The sequence below is a fragment of the Procambarus clarkii genome, chromosome 4 (genome assembly GCF_040958095.1).
Source record: "Procambarus clarkii isolate CNS0578487 chromosome 4, FALCON_Pclarkii_2.0, whole genome shotgun sequence".
NCBI classification, from domain to species: Eukaryota; Metazoa; Arthropoda; class Malacostraca; order Decapoda; family Cambaridae; genus Procambarus; species Procambarus clarkii.
The window spans coordinates 4,048,415-4,063,600 of record NC_091153.1 but is presented as its reverse complement, the minus strand read 5'-3'; the positions used below and the strand labels follow the sequence as shown (position 1 = coordinate 4,063,600).

The following is a 15,186-nucleotide window of genomic DNA, read 5'->3' as shown; positions in this document are numbered from 1 at the left end:
GAGTAAAAGCAACATACATATGAGAGTAATACATATAAGGGGTATATGCATATTTTAGGCTTATATCTAGGCCCCCGCTAGTGTGGCGTCTCCCCCAAGATGCAACCCTTCTACACTTGCCCAACTCCTCAGTCCCCAGGGTATATATTTACTGCTTGGTGGACAGTGGCATTAGGTGAAAGGGAGAGAGAGCGCACAACCCTTTCCGTCCTGTTCGGGAATGGCACCTGGTCTATCCTGGTCTACGTAATCAACAGGTTCAGGAGACCGTGGGGTGGGGGTTATTAATGGAGGGGGGGTTATTAATGGAGGGGGGTTATTAATGGAGGGGGGTTATTAATGGAGGGGGGGTTATTAATGGAGGGGGGGTTATTAATGGAGGGGGGGTTATTAATGGAGGGGGTTGTTATTGGAGGGTATTAATGGAGGGAGGGGGGGTTATTAATGAGTGTGGAGCATGTATAAGCATCCCGTTCATCGTCGTGTGCAGCCACTGACGCCCTGAGAAACATCAACTGTGCAAGGCCTCAGCTGTTCAAGGTCTGATTTAAGAAGTGAACGGTGTTTAGTATTCCATTCATGCCTTTATCGGGGAGTAACGGTGTCACGTGTCTCACGCCAGTGTTTACCACACTCCTTCATTCATCTTTACAACCGCAAGTGTGAAATTGATCCCATCCTTTGATTTCCCCGCGACCGGTTGGGCTGGACGGTAGAGCTTCATGCAGGTCGGCGTTCAATCCCCGACCGTCCAAGTGGTTGGGCACCATTCCGTTGCCCCCGTCCTATCCCAAATCCGTATCCTTCATAGATCCATAGAATCCTTCCCAGTGCTATATAGTCGTAATGGCTTTGTTTTCTCCTGATAATTCCCTTCCGTCCTCTCGTCTCCTTTCTAATGAGAACATTTGGAGACGATCTCAATAACTTGGATGGTTGTCACAACCACCTCCAGGAAAGTAAAGCCGCCTACAAAGCGATATTTGCTACGTATGTGCGACCTGTGATAAGGTATGTATCTCCCCTCTCCTCCTCCAAGCTAATTGCAAACAGTGATTTAGAGGGGGGGAGGGCAAGGGGAAGGTAAGGGGAGGGCAAGGGGAAGGGTAAGGGGAAGGTAAGGGAGGGGAAGGTAAGGGAGGGGAAGGTAAGGGAGGAGAGGGTAAGGGGACCCCCAGGAGGCATAACCAACAACGTGGTCCAAATGAACCAAAGAACCTGAAAAAAATCCAAGCCAAATTTAATATAAATTTAGAGCAAACTCATAAAATGACGCCGTTTGACTTATACGGCAACGCTTGAAGCTCGCTCCGGAGCCCTTAAGTATTTTAAAGCTCAAACCTCTCCTTCCCGGGCACAACCAACACTAATTTTAAACCAAAACATTCCATTTCAATTTCATATACATTTCCTTGGCAAGAAGGAACTTGCAAGACGCACCCGAATGTAAATTTTAAATATATTTCCTCCCAGGTTGTCAAGGAGCACCACACGACGTCTCCAGTCTCACGGACACGCTTCGTTATGGAGGTGATGGTCGTCTTGGTGGAGCCGCCAGTTACCAGAGCCGTAGCTTGACCTCCTGCCAGGCTCTTGACACCACGTTGAGCCCCACTTGCCAGGGTTGTGGGCGCGCGCACTCTGGCATGGCCCTGAGCCTCGAACCAGCGACACCTGTACCGCACTCCCGTGCCTAATTTCTAACGCGTGAATGAAGCGCTATGATGGCCGCGTAAGGCGGAATTTAAGGCATTTTAAACTCGCTTTTCATTACTCTGGTATTTTCGGTTTGCGTATCTTATAAATTTCACAACAATTTTTTTCTATACCTTATTTTTTTTTCTTTCTTGACTTCATCGCAAAACATTCCTCGTACTGACTTCAACGGAATTAAGTTCTCAGAAAAATAACTCTTTAAAATATAATACTACCATTTAGGCTGCTGCGGAGAAACACCAGTTTTACTTAAGAGATGTTTCCACTTGGAAGCGTTCAGCGGAGAGTGTTACGGCCTCGTCCGCCGCACCAATTACGGCAAATGAAGCGGAATTATTTGCTGGCCGGTAAAAGCTCTCTTCGCTCTGGAAAGTTGCCTACCACGAGAGTTGAAGACCACAGCCGCTGTCTTCCTGTTGACAGTACGGGCTCCTCAAGCTTGGCTTCAACTGGTGTATGCACTTTAGTGGAGATGCTGGGGGGGTTCCGGGGAATGCTGAGGCGGGGAGGGGGTTCCGGGGAATGCTGAGGCGGGGAGGGTGTTCCAGGGGAATGCTGAGGAGGGGAGGGGGTTCCGGGGAATGCTGAGGCGGGGAGGGGGTTCCGGGGAATGCTGAGGCGGGGAGGGGTTCCGAGGGGAATGCTGGGGAGGGGTTCCGGGGGTGCAGCCAGGTAACTAGCAAGCTTGCATCACTACTCTTGTAACGATTCTATTGTTACGTAAAGTATGGTGACAAATATAAACAGACACTAAGATACTATATATATATTTGGTCGAATATACAGAAGTACACAGGTGATACTTTGGTGTGAGTTGAGCTCACTGAGCGTCGGTACAGTATCTCGCAAGTGTCTGTTCTAGACCACACTTGAAAGTAGACTGGTTAATGTTTGCTATTCTGCTGCTTATATGCTCGGGCAACACCTCACCGTGTTGCCCGGGCAACCCGTTCTCGCAAATTTAATAAGTCAATATTGACTTATTAAATATGTGCATAGGTGACATACTTAACATAATAGATACCCTTAAAAAAGATTCATAGAAAACACCGACCTTACCTAACCTTGTTAGTATCTTAAGATAAGCATCTTATAGCTTCGTAATTACAATTATTACCTAACCTATAATAGGTATAGGTTAAGTAATAATTGTAATTACGAAGCAATGAGATGCTTATCTTAAGATACTAACAAGGTTAGGTAAGGTCGGTGTTTTCTATGAATCTTTTTAAGGGTATCTATTATGTTTAGTATATCGCCTATGCACGTAGTTAATAAGTCAATATTGACTTTACGAATTTGCGAGAACGGGTTGTGCCCGGGCAACGCCTCACCTCATTCATCTCCAAAGGTTGACAGGAATATTAACAATGCATTTGGAGCGAGTATATTATTGGGATAATCTACTCGCTACACTCCTCCGCAGCGGACAGACGCCGGAGACTTAAGTGTCACAGGAGACCAACGTACAGTAATGGTTCCAATAACAAACACGAACACAGTGTTGTGCGAGCCACACTTGGCGGGACGAGGCGAGCACGACCACTTGCGACCCGTCACGGCGATCTTGCAAGAAGATCTTAGATAAGTTCTTGCAAGAAGTGCCGGACCAACCAGGCTGTAGTGGATATGTGGGCCTGCAGGCAACTCTAAGCAACAGCCTGTTGGTCCAAGTTATCACAAATCGAGCTGAGGCCAGACTCTGAGAGTAGAAGATCTCGCAAAACCCTCTCCAGGTGTGTTCCAGGTGTGTTCTCGTCTCAAACCCACACCTTCCTAGTACTAGTATAGACAACATCATGTTGGCTTCCATAACTACACATTTCTAGTATAAAACGCAAGCAACGACGCTGACGCTACACCTTGCTCTAGTCAGACCAGCATATTAATTTATACACACACTACAATTATAGTTTCAAATGCTTCTGCTGGCATGGTGGCAGCTTTTGTAGGGGAGAAATAGTTGCAGCACCGGTGGCGAGGCGGGCAGCCCCCTCCCGGTGGCGAGGCGGGCAGCCCCCTCCCGGTGGCGAGGCGGGCAGCCCCCTCCCGGTGGCGAGGCGGGCAGCCCCCTCCCGGTGGCGAGGCGGGCAGCCCCCTCCCGGTGGCGAGGCGGGCAGCCCCCTCCCGGTGGCGAGGCGGGCAGCCCCCTCCCGGTGGCGAGGCGGGCATCTCTTATAAACACGCTCACATCTGCGGGCCTGAAAACTTTACGTGACGGAGTGGAAGGAAATTTTTCTTCGCATGAAAAAATATGTAAATAAATGTGACGCCTGAAGGCTGCAAGTTTCGCTGCTGAGCCCCGTGCCACATGTCACTGTGCCAGGTGAGTGCTACTCGAGTTCTGGTGGTGCCAGTGAGCGTAAACAAGAGGGGGGAGAGAGAGGGATAATGATAACGGAATTCTATAAACATTAGTCAACCTGATACACGAAGTAAACACCGCGGGGTGTAACCAACTTCTGAGTATATAGACAGATGTTATTCATATGCAGGCGATGAATCACAATAACGTGGCTGAAGAATGTTGACCAGACCACACACTAGAAGGTGAAGGGACGACGACGTTTCGCTCCGTCCTGGACCATTCTCAAGTCGATTGTTACTTGAGAATGGTCCAGGACGGACCGAAACGTCGTCGTCCCTTCACCTTCTAGTGTGTTGTCTGGTCAACAGATTTTACCCAAGTGCTGGATTAACTTACACTTGCTGGTTGGTCAGTAAGGTCTTGTGGTGGCCTTCATAACCCTCCAGAGCTCGACATGCCTCGAGTCCCACACCAAGCCAAGACTACTATGCGTAGCGGGCAAACATGTGTCTGCAGCAAAGTCCTTGGAAAAGCTCATAGGAAATTGGCGTGTGATGAAGCCAATTTCTGTGTTACTGGAGGCTGTGGATCAGGCAGTTATTAAGACGGCTAGTGGGGAAGGAAGGCGAAGAAGGTCGTATGGTTGAAGTCACCTTCATGGTTCCTGACAAGACGCATCACAAGGTTAATAGAGAATGACTCGAGGGCGTGAGATGGGCGTGCATTCTGCTGCTCGGGTTCTCTTAATACCATCAAGAGTAATCATAAAAAAGAAAGCACTAACCGGGAAGAACCATTATATTTTGTATTACTTTTGGTAGTAGGGTGTGTGTGAGGGTGTTAAGGTAATAATCAGGTGAAAGAACTATGTCATTACGACTATACAGCACTTGGAAGGGATGTAAGGATAAGGATTTAGGATAGGACGAAAGGAAAGGAATGGTGCCAAACCACTTGGACGGTCGGGTACTGAACTCCGACCTGCAAGAAGCGAGAAGGGTTAATGGTGTAATTCAAGTGTTACATTTAAGAAGATGCATAACCCCTGCTTGAATTGATGAAAAACTTCTGAAAATGAGGATCTAATGGGCATTTCCCATTAGATCCTCGCTTGGATCTAGACAGACACACACACACACACACACTGGCCGCTGTAGGCTCCCTCCCGAAATTTATGGCGAGCCGGGAACTCAAATTCCCAAGGAAGTTCCCGCCACTTTTTCCCCCACGGACTAAGGTCTCAGATCTGACAGTGCCAGAGTTACACTGATGATGTAGTTCCTTGTGGCTGGCACCTGCTTGACCAGTGGAGAGAGAGAGTAATGTAGGTGCCTAACAAGGTGGATATACGAGTGTAATCCCCTCACCAACTACCTGTCTTACTTCCAAAGGGCGAAGTGTAATCCCATCAGGGTATTCAGAGGGGGATTTCAGAATTACAAAATATAACACACCACACTGCTTGCTGGACACAGGGCAGTGTTAAGGCTGCTCTTTGTGATGTCTTTGTGGCGTCTTTGTGGCGTCTTTGTGGCGTCTTTGTGGCGTCTTTGTGGCGTCTTTGTGGCGTCTTTGTGGCGTCTTTGTGGCGTCTTTGTGGCGTCTTTGTGGCGTCTTTGTGGCGTCTTTGTGGCGTCTTTGTGGCGTCTTTGTGGCGTCTTTGTGGCGTCTTTGTGGCGTCTTTGTGGCGTCTTTGTGGCGTCTTTGTGGCGTCTTTGTGGCGTCTTTGTGGCGTCTTTGTGGCGTCTTTGTGGCGTCTTTGTGGCGTCTTTGTGGCGTCTTTGTGGCGTCTTTGTGGCGTCTTTGTGGCGTCTTTGTGGCGTCTTTGTGGCGTCTTTGTGGCGTCTTTGTGGCGTCTTTGTGGCGTCTTTGTGGCGTCTTTGTGGCGTCTTTGTGGCGTCTTTGTGGCGTCTTTGTGGCGTCTTTGTGGCGTCTTTGTGGCGTCTTTGTGGCGTCTTTGTGGCGTCTTTGTGGCGTCTTTGTGGCGTCTTTGTGGCGTCTTTGTGGCGTCTTTGTGGCGTCTTTGTGGCGTCTTTGTGGCGTCTTTGTGGCGTCTTTGTGGCGTCTTTGTGGCGTCTTTGTGGCGTCTTTGTGGCGTCTTTGTGGCGTCTTTGTGGCGTCTTTGTGGCGTCTTTGTGGCGTCTTTGTGGCGTCTTTGTGGCGTCTTTGTGGCGTCTTTGTGGCGTCTTTGTGGCGTCTTTGTGGCGTCTTTGTGGCGTCTTTGTGGCGTCTTTGTGGCGTCTTTGTGGCGTCTTTGTGGCGTCTTTGTGGCGTCTTTGATCTACGTCGTGTCCTGCCAGCCATTCCTCTTTTTCCTGCGGGGTGGACCATGCAACCCGTATTCATCTGCTGTCTCCCGATACACACACACACACGCACTGTGCATTGCAGGCAGCAAGGTGGGGAACCACTGCAATACGAAGGTGCCGAGTATCAAGACTTGTGTTTGTGGCAGACTCGGTGATGGTCAGAAGTCCCACAACGCGGGGTACATAAGAGTGAAAATATGTCGTGTTATTAGTGGCAGAGCGACGCACGGGATTTGAGAGAGTATGCTACAGTTTCTGATACTTGTCATATTATGTATATGACAAAGTTCAATTTGTTAGCCATGTGTAATAATTCAGAGAATATGAATTATAGATAATATAATTCATATGTATAATATAATATATATTATATAATTATATATTATATAGTATTATATATTATAATATATATTATAATCATAATATAATAATTCATAGATAGTATGAATACACAATTATCTATGTATGAATGCGGATTTATTTTGTGCCCTCAATTTGGGCATTATTATTAGATCTATTTGTATGGAAGACTTATTTCCAAATAATATGTTTAGCCAGCGGCAAGATCATTAGTAATACACCACACGTAGAGTTTAATTCAGTACTGACTGTATATTTATTAATATGCGAACAAGCCTGAATGGTCCCCAGGACTATATGCGAATGAAAACTCACACCCCAGAAGTGACTCGAACCCATACTCCCAGGAGCAACGCAACTGGTAACTACAGGGCGCCTTAATCCACTTGACCATCACGGCCGTCAAAAGGAAGTGATAGCCGAGGCTATTTGAGCCACTTCCCCGACGGCAACTCGGATGGTAATCTTGGGCATAGCATTTCACCAAATCACCTCATTCTTTGGGGCACACGTGAGGAACACAAATGCGAACAAGCCTGAATGGTCCCCAGGACTATATGCGAATATAGGACTATATTCGCATATAGTCCTGGGGACCATTCAGGCTTGTTATTCATAGTCCTATGAATATAGGACTATATTCGCATATAGTCCTGGAGACCATTCAGGCTTGTTCGCATTTGTGTTCCTCACGTGTGCCCCAAAGAATGAGGTGATTTGGTGAAATGCTATGCCCAAGATTACCATCCGAGTTGCCGTCGGGGAAGTGGCTCAAATAGCCTCGGCTATCACTTCCTTTTGACGGCCGTGATGGTCAAGTGGATTAAGGCGCCCTGTAGTTACCAGTTGCGTTGCTCCTGGGAGTATGGGTTCGAGTCACTTCTGGGGTGTGAGTTTTCATTTATTAATATATACAAGAAGGTACATTGGGCTTATGAGAGTACATATCATTAATGTTTTTACATTCCTGGAAAGCCACTAACACGAATAGCGTTTCGTATGTGACATTAGTAAACAGTATTGGTTTAAGGTTTAAATAAGGTGTTGAATGGTATTTGGTTGGTCATTAGTGGGTATAACTGGGCGCGGATGAAGAACTTGTAGAGTTCAGCACTCCGCCTCTGGTGTAATATAGTTTGAGAAAGTTATCACGAGTCAAGGACCTTATGAAGGTCAACAAACTATAGACTTAGTTTAATGTTACTTTGATTATTGTTAGAGCTAATGCTCTGAAAGCTAAGGTTCACGTTGATTTAAATACTAAAATAACAGTATAGACATGTAAGATAACCTAAGATTTTAAGATTAACAATGTTAATCTTGTTTGATAAGCTGTTTACCTAAGACAGTTAAGCAAGTCCCAGTTGTGTCTGGGAACAAGTGACAGGATGAACAACCCAGCGGGGTTTCTTCCTATTGGGGAGTGTTGTACATGCTGCTATGGCGGTGTGTCCACTCACAGGATGAGTGGCGCTGAGCAATACTGTCACTATGGCGGTGTGTCCCCTCACAGGATGAGTGGCGCTGCCCAATACTGTCACTATGGCGGTGTGTCCACTCACAGGATGAGTGGCGCTGAGCAATACTGTCACTATGGCGGTGTGTCCACTCACAGGATGAGTGGCGCTGAGCAATACTGTCACTATGGCGGTGTGTCCCCTCACAGGATGAGTGGCGCTGCCCAATACTGTCACTATGGCGGTGTGTCCACTCACAGGATGAGTGGCGCTGCCCAATAAACTCGCTCCTCGGGGCAAAATTATACAAAAAATAATAAAACAAACATGTGGGCCAAGCGTGAGGGCAACACCACGGCCCGTCAAGCAGGACTGTGAGGGGGTGGCCAAGCGAGGTGGTGGCCAAGCGACGTGGTGGCCAAGCGAGGTGGTGGCCAAGCGACGTGGTGGCCAAGCGAGGTGGTGGCCAAGCGACGTGGTGGCCAAGCGAGGTGGTGGCCAAGCGACGTGGTGGCCAAGCGACGTGGTGGCCAAGCGAGGTGGTGGCCAAGCGACGTGGTGGCCAAGCGACGTGGTGGCCAAGCGACGTGGTGGCCAAGCGACGTGGTGGCCAAGCGACGTGGTGGCCAAGCGACGTGGTGGCCAAGCGACGTGGTGGCCAAGCGACGTGGTGGCCAAGCGAGGTGGTGGCCAAGCGACGTGGTGGCCAAGCGACGTGGTGGCCAAGCGACGTGGTGGCCAAGCGAGGGGGTGGCCAAGCGAGGGGGTGGCCAAGCGAGGTGGTGGCCAAGTGAGGTGGTGGCCAAGCGACGTGGTGGCCAAGCGACGTGGTGGCCAAGCGACGTGGTGGCCAAGCGACGTGGTGGCCAAGCGACGTAATGGCCAAGCGACGTGGTGGCCAAGCGACGTAATGGCCAAGCGACGTGGTGGCCAAGCGACGTGGTGGCCAAGCGACGTGGTGGCCAAGCGACGTGGTGGCCAAGCGAGGTGGTGGCCAAGCGAGGGGGTGGCCAAGCGAGGTGGTGGCCAAGCGAGGTGGTGGCCAAGCGAGGGGGTGGCCAAGCGAGGTGGTGGCCAAGCGAGGGGGTGGCCAAGCGAGGTGGTGGCCAAGCGAGGTGGTGGCCAAGCGAGGTGGTGGCCAAGCGAGGGGGTGGCCAAGCGAGGTGGTGGCCAAGCGAGGTGGTGGCCAAGCGAGGTGGTGGCCAAGTGAGGGGGTGGCCAAGCGACGTGGTGGCCAAGCGACGTGGTGGCCAAGCGAGGTGGTGGCCAAGCGAGGTGGTGGCCAAGCGAGGTGGTGGCCAAGCGAGGTGGTGGCCAAGCGAGGTGGTGGCCAAGTGAGGGGGTGGCCAAGCGACGTGGTGGCCAAGCGACGTGGTGGCCAAGCGAGGTGGTGGCCAAGCGAGGTGGTGGCCAAGCGAGGTGGTGGCCAAGCGAGGTGGTGGCCAAGCGAGGTGGTGGCCAAGCGAGGGGGTGGCCAAGCGAGGGGGTGGCCAAGCGAGGGGGTGGCCAAGCGAGGGGGTGGCCAAGCGAGGGGGTGGCCAAGCGAGGTGGTGGCCAAGCGAGGTGGTGGCCAAGCGAGGTGGTGGCCAAGCGAGGGGGTGGCCAAGCGAGGTGGTGGCCAAGCGAGGTGGTGGCCAAGCGACGTGGTGGCCAAGCGAGGTGGTGGCCAAGCGAGGTGGTGGCCAAGCGAGGTGGTGGCCAAGCGAGGGGGTGGCCAAGCGAGGGGGTGGCCAAGTCACACTCAACACACTCGCCTCCTTGTCATACCATCATTATCCTCAAGACGGGAGCCGATCGGCCGAGCGGACAGCACGCTGGACTTGTGATCCTGTGGTCCTGGGTTCGATCCCAGGCGCCAGCGAGAAACAATGGGCAGAGTTTCTTTCACCCTATGCCCCTGTTACCTAGCAGTAAAATAGGTACCTGGGTGTTAGTCAACTGTCACGGGCTGCTTCTTTGGGGTGGAGGCCTGGTCGAGGACCGGGCCGCGGGGACACTAAAAAGCCCCGAAATCATCTTAAGATAACCTCAAGACGACTCGTAGTGAAAGCATCTTACACAAGGAAGATCACAAGACGCTGTCATGATGTTTCTTACTTTCGGTGACAACACAAGAGTTTGGGAACCGACGACTGCTGGGTGTAAACATTCCGGCGCCGTCTTGTCTGGAACCTGATCCCTTATCGCTGAGACTTATGACTATGTTTTTATTGTGTTAGAAATGTATATTTGAACATAAAATACATCATGTATTATGGATGCCATTTAGCGAACAGTTTAACACAAGCTAAAATAAGGAATAATTACTTAAAACTATCTATAAGTGCAGCACGTTTAAGAACTCATACATGAACGGTGTTTTCAGACTTAAGATCTCATTATATTCTAGATAAATAACTTAACATGGATGACTAATGTAAACAATAAGGAATGACAAGTCAGTTGGCCAAATATGGCATTGTTTTGGTCCGGAGGGCGGTGGGTTGCGAGCTGTGTCAAGAGACCGCTATATATAGCAGTGATCCGCTGGTCATTATGGCTTAATACTGGTTACCCCGATGCCAGGGGGGGGGGGCACCAGTGTCAGGGGAGTAGTGGTGGGCACCGGTGCCAGGGGGGGCCGCGAGTGGTGGGCACCGGTGCCAGGGGGCCCGCGAGTGGTGGGCACAGGTGCCAGGGGGGGCCGCGAGTGGTGGACACCGGTGCCAGGGGGGCCGCGAGTGATGGGCACCGGTGCCACGGGGGCCGGGAGTGATGGGCACCGGTGCTAGGGGGGCCGCGAGTGATGGGCACCGGTGCCAGGGGGGCCGCGAGTGATGGGCACCGGTGCCAGGGGGGCCAGGAGTGATGGGCACCGGTGCCAGGGGGGCCGCGAGTGATGGGCACCGGTGCCAGGGGGGCCGCGAGTGATGGGCACCGGTGCCAGTGTCAGGGGAGTAGTGGTGGGCACCGGTGCCAGGCGGGGCCGCGAGTGGTGGGCACCGGTGCCAGGGGGTCCGCGAGTGGTGGGCACCGGTGCCACGGGAGGGCCCCGAGTGATGGGCACCGGTGCCAGGGGGGCCGCGAGTGATGTGAACCGGTGCCAGGGGGGCCGCGAGTGATGTGAACCGGTGCCAGGGGGGCTGGGAGTGATGGGCACCGGTGCCAGGGGGGGCGCGAGTGATGGGCACCGGTGCCAGGGGGGCCGCGAGTGATGGGCACCGGTGCCAGGGACTTCACCAAGAACTACACTTCCAGCTGCACCACAGGACAGGTGCAAGAAGCCATCAACGTAAATAATCTGAGAGAGGGAGCGCTCTCTGACCAAAGCATCAGTTTGACATTGTACTTAGCTTCTTGTGGAAGCAAGGGTTGTTCTTTAATCATCTTGGGTGGGAAAGGGGTGATCTCCCTCGGGGCAGGAAGGAGTCGTCTTGTCTCCCTTGGTAGAGATAACGAACGTTACACAGTTTGAGAAGACAATCATGGTTTAGAGGTGTCTGGAGCGGCCAGTCAGTGAAAAAAAAAAAACCCATAAGCCGTTTTTTTTGTTTACATAAAGAGGCAAGTCTTCAGGGTTCGGCGTCTCAAAGATCGGCTCGTTTATTTTTTCTCTGATGTTTACCAAGTGAGGAAGAGTTAACTATTCCTTGGAAAGTGTCAAGTGATACTGTGGCGTGCAAAATACACACATCCTCTCCACAACTGCAGATAATCAAAATCCCCACTAAAATGATATCGACAAGAAAAGTGTGTAGTATGCTAATTACAGAAGGAAAGAGGAGAAGTAAAATTTTGCATCACTGATCACCTTGAAGAACTTGACCTGCTTGAGCAAGCCCGTGAGCTCATGCCTGTAGAGAACTTACCTCCCTGGGAGGATGAACCTTGTGAGATTGTTATAAACGAGACCACAACGAAAAAGTCCAACATGATACCACAAGAAATGAGGCATAATATCTTGAGGACATCAGTGAAGGCATAAATTATTTAGATCCAATCTACCCTGACGGCTTATCTCATTTTAATAATGGCGGTGCTGGAGCAGCATACACTAATTACAAATAGTCTTAAAACGGATTTGAAGAAAAGTCACGCATTACAAACTATGCCTCTAACGCAAGCAGAGTTAAATGCCAAATTCAATTTCTTTATTATGCACCATACTCATCCCATAGGCCGTAGTGGAAAGGGCTACAGAGGCACATAACCAGTTCAGGAACTGAGCCCCTTAGTTCATTTAGCTAATGAACTATGGGGTTCAGTTCCTGAACCGATTCCCAAATATTATGGCACTAAGATTCTTTGAAAGCAACACTAAAGCCGCCACCACACCCCATCATACACCTGGACTACACTCCACCTTTTGACTCTGCACTAATTCAAAAGTCACACTACAAAGCCTTAGGAAAACACAGGCAGAGACCAGGCGACTCTCTGAAATCAAGAGATGTGAGCCCAGCAAGAACATGTATTCACCTAGTTGTATTGCTCTAGTTGTGCTTGCGGGGGTTGAACTCTGCTCTTTCGGCCCGCCTCTCAACTGTCAATCACCTGTTTCTTCTACTACTTTTTTTCCAACACACACACACACACACACACACACACACACACACACACACACACACACACACACACACACACACACACACACACACACACACACACACAGGAAGCAGCCCGTGACAGCTGACTAACTCCCAGGTACCTATTTACTGCTAGGTAACAGGGGCATAGGGCGAAAGAAACTGCTCATCGTTTCTCGCCAGCGCCCGGTATCGAACCCGGGACCACAGGATCACGTATCCAGCGTGCTGTCCGCTCGGCCACCGGCTCCAAGTATATGTAGGCCAGTACATGGGATCGAGTGCATACAACCACTTCGCCATGGGCCCCCAAACGCAGCCCCCCCCCCCCCCCACCGCCTTCTATACGTCCCGAGGGAGGACAAAAAAAAGATGTAACCTACAAATCGTAATCATCATTATTGGGCGAAGTGACTCGTAAGGTGCTGGCGGCGGCTCTCCTTATCTGCGCTGGTTTATTTGAACTGGAGTGAAGCCTCGCTTGTGCTTGTGCGAACCCGCAGGGAGGGGGGTGGATGGGGGAGAGGGGTGGATGGGGGAGAGGGGTGGATGGGGGAGAGGGGTGGATGGGGGAGAGGGGTGGATGGGGGAGAGGGGTGGATGGGGGAGAGGGGTGGATGGGGGGAGGGGTGGAGGGGTGGATGGGGGAGAGGGGGGGGGATAAACGACCTGAATCACACCACAACATTCCCAAACCCGTCAGGAGCAGGAGTTATAGAAGAGGAGAGGCGGGGAAAAAGGGAGAGCGGGCCAGTGCGGACCCTGACCAAGTAAACAGCGAGTCAGACAGGAACACTGGACACTCACAGACTGACACAGAGGCGATGCTGCTGACGACTCCCGCCAAGTTTAAACTTCTTGACCAAACAGGATACGATTGAGAGTATTCTGGGAATCTTTAAAAAGAAAAAATTTTCCTTGTAGCTGCTCGACCCCCTTTGAAGACCCCCACAAATCTGAGAGGCGGGACCAAAGAGCCAAAGCTCAACCCCGCAAGCATAACTAGGTGACCGCAGATGTTACGTCAATGAAGGCAGTGCCTACGCTCCCCCCCCCCCCTTCCCTAAGGCAAAGTTGGTGAAGAAGCGGAACACACAAGCACTTACACACTCAGGACCAAGTGCACTTAAGGAAAATAAAGTGCTAGAGAAACACTGACTATAACAATCGTATTTAAGATTGTATTAAAATGTAATCGGACTTAAGATATGGTATTAAGATAAAAGGTTGGTAAGATCGCCACCTCCACCGTCTCTTTATTTCTTAGCACTAATGTATTAAGGTATTCTTTACTTCTCGGAAGATTATTATTATTATACTCGACAAAGAATGTTCAGACTTCTTGAAGGATCCTTATGTAACCCAATATTGTGTTCCGGTGTTGCAGGGACAAATGGTCCACACAACATTAGAATACAATAGTGGAGGTTTTTATGGTACCGGATCACCATCCAGGCGCCCGCTGGAACACCATCCAGGCGCCCGCTGGAACACCATCCAGGCGCCCGCTGGAACACCATCCAGGCGCCCGCTGGAACACCATCCAGGCGCCCGCTGGAACACCATCCAGGCGCCCGCTGGAACACCATCCAGGCGCCCGCTGGAACACCATCCAGGCGCCCGCTGGAACACCATCCAGGCGCCCGCTGGAACACCATCCAGGCGCCCGCTGGATCACCATCCAGGCGCCCGCTGGATCACCATCCAGGCGCCCGCTGGATCACCATCCAGGCGCCCGCTGGAACACCATCCAGGCGCCCGCTGGAACACCATCCAGGCGCCCGCTGGAACACCATCCAGGCGCCCGCTGGAACACCATCCAGGCGCCCGCTGGAACACCATCCAGGCGCCCGCTGGAACACCATCCAGTTGTAATAAGTGTAAAAATGGAGAATGAGAAGTAGAGAAATGGAAGATAATGGAGGTAATGGAAATGGATCAAAAGGAGCCGAGATCTAAGGGGGGAAAGGGAAGACAATGGGGTTTTACAGGGAAAATATTTGGGAAGAGGATAAGGGGTAGAAGAGAAATATGGAGAGTAAGGAGAAGGAAGAGGAGAAGGGATGAAGGAAAAGGGGTCGAGCTGCCACCGTCCATTATCTTTATAGACAAAATGGGGTCCGGTTTCAACATGTCACCTCTGTATAATGACCCGACTTGGTGCCTTCTTTTCATAATTACTTTATTCGTGTATAATGATAATATAACAATCATAACCTCACTATTCACCGAGTAGTATTCAGCGAGTGGGCTTCACTTCTGGCCAACAGTACCAAGATTTTAAGTCAAACTGCATCACAATTATTTTCATTCATAGGCAAGTGTATAATACCATTAATAGTTTTAACATTTATCGTTATTTGGCTAACATTTACCAATATAATTTAGAGGCATGGACATGAGCCGAGTCACTGATAAACTGAATCACTGCTTGACTGACTTCCCCCCCAACATATTTCTAATGTTCAAGT

General features: G+C 50.7%; 1 protein-coding gene across 5 annotated transcripts in view; it reads right to left on the bottom strand.

Moving 5' to 3' along the window:
* LOC123751720 (calponin-3) overlaps window positions 1–15,186 on the bottom strand; it is a 141,329-nt gene that overhangs the window by 53,302 nt on the left and 72,841 nt on the right. The gene's annotated exons all lie outside the window — the stretch shown is intronic.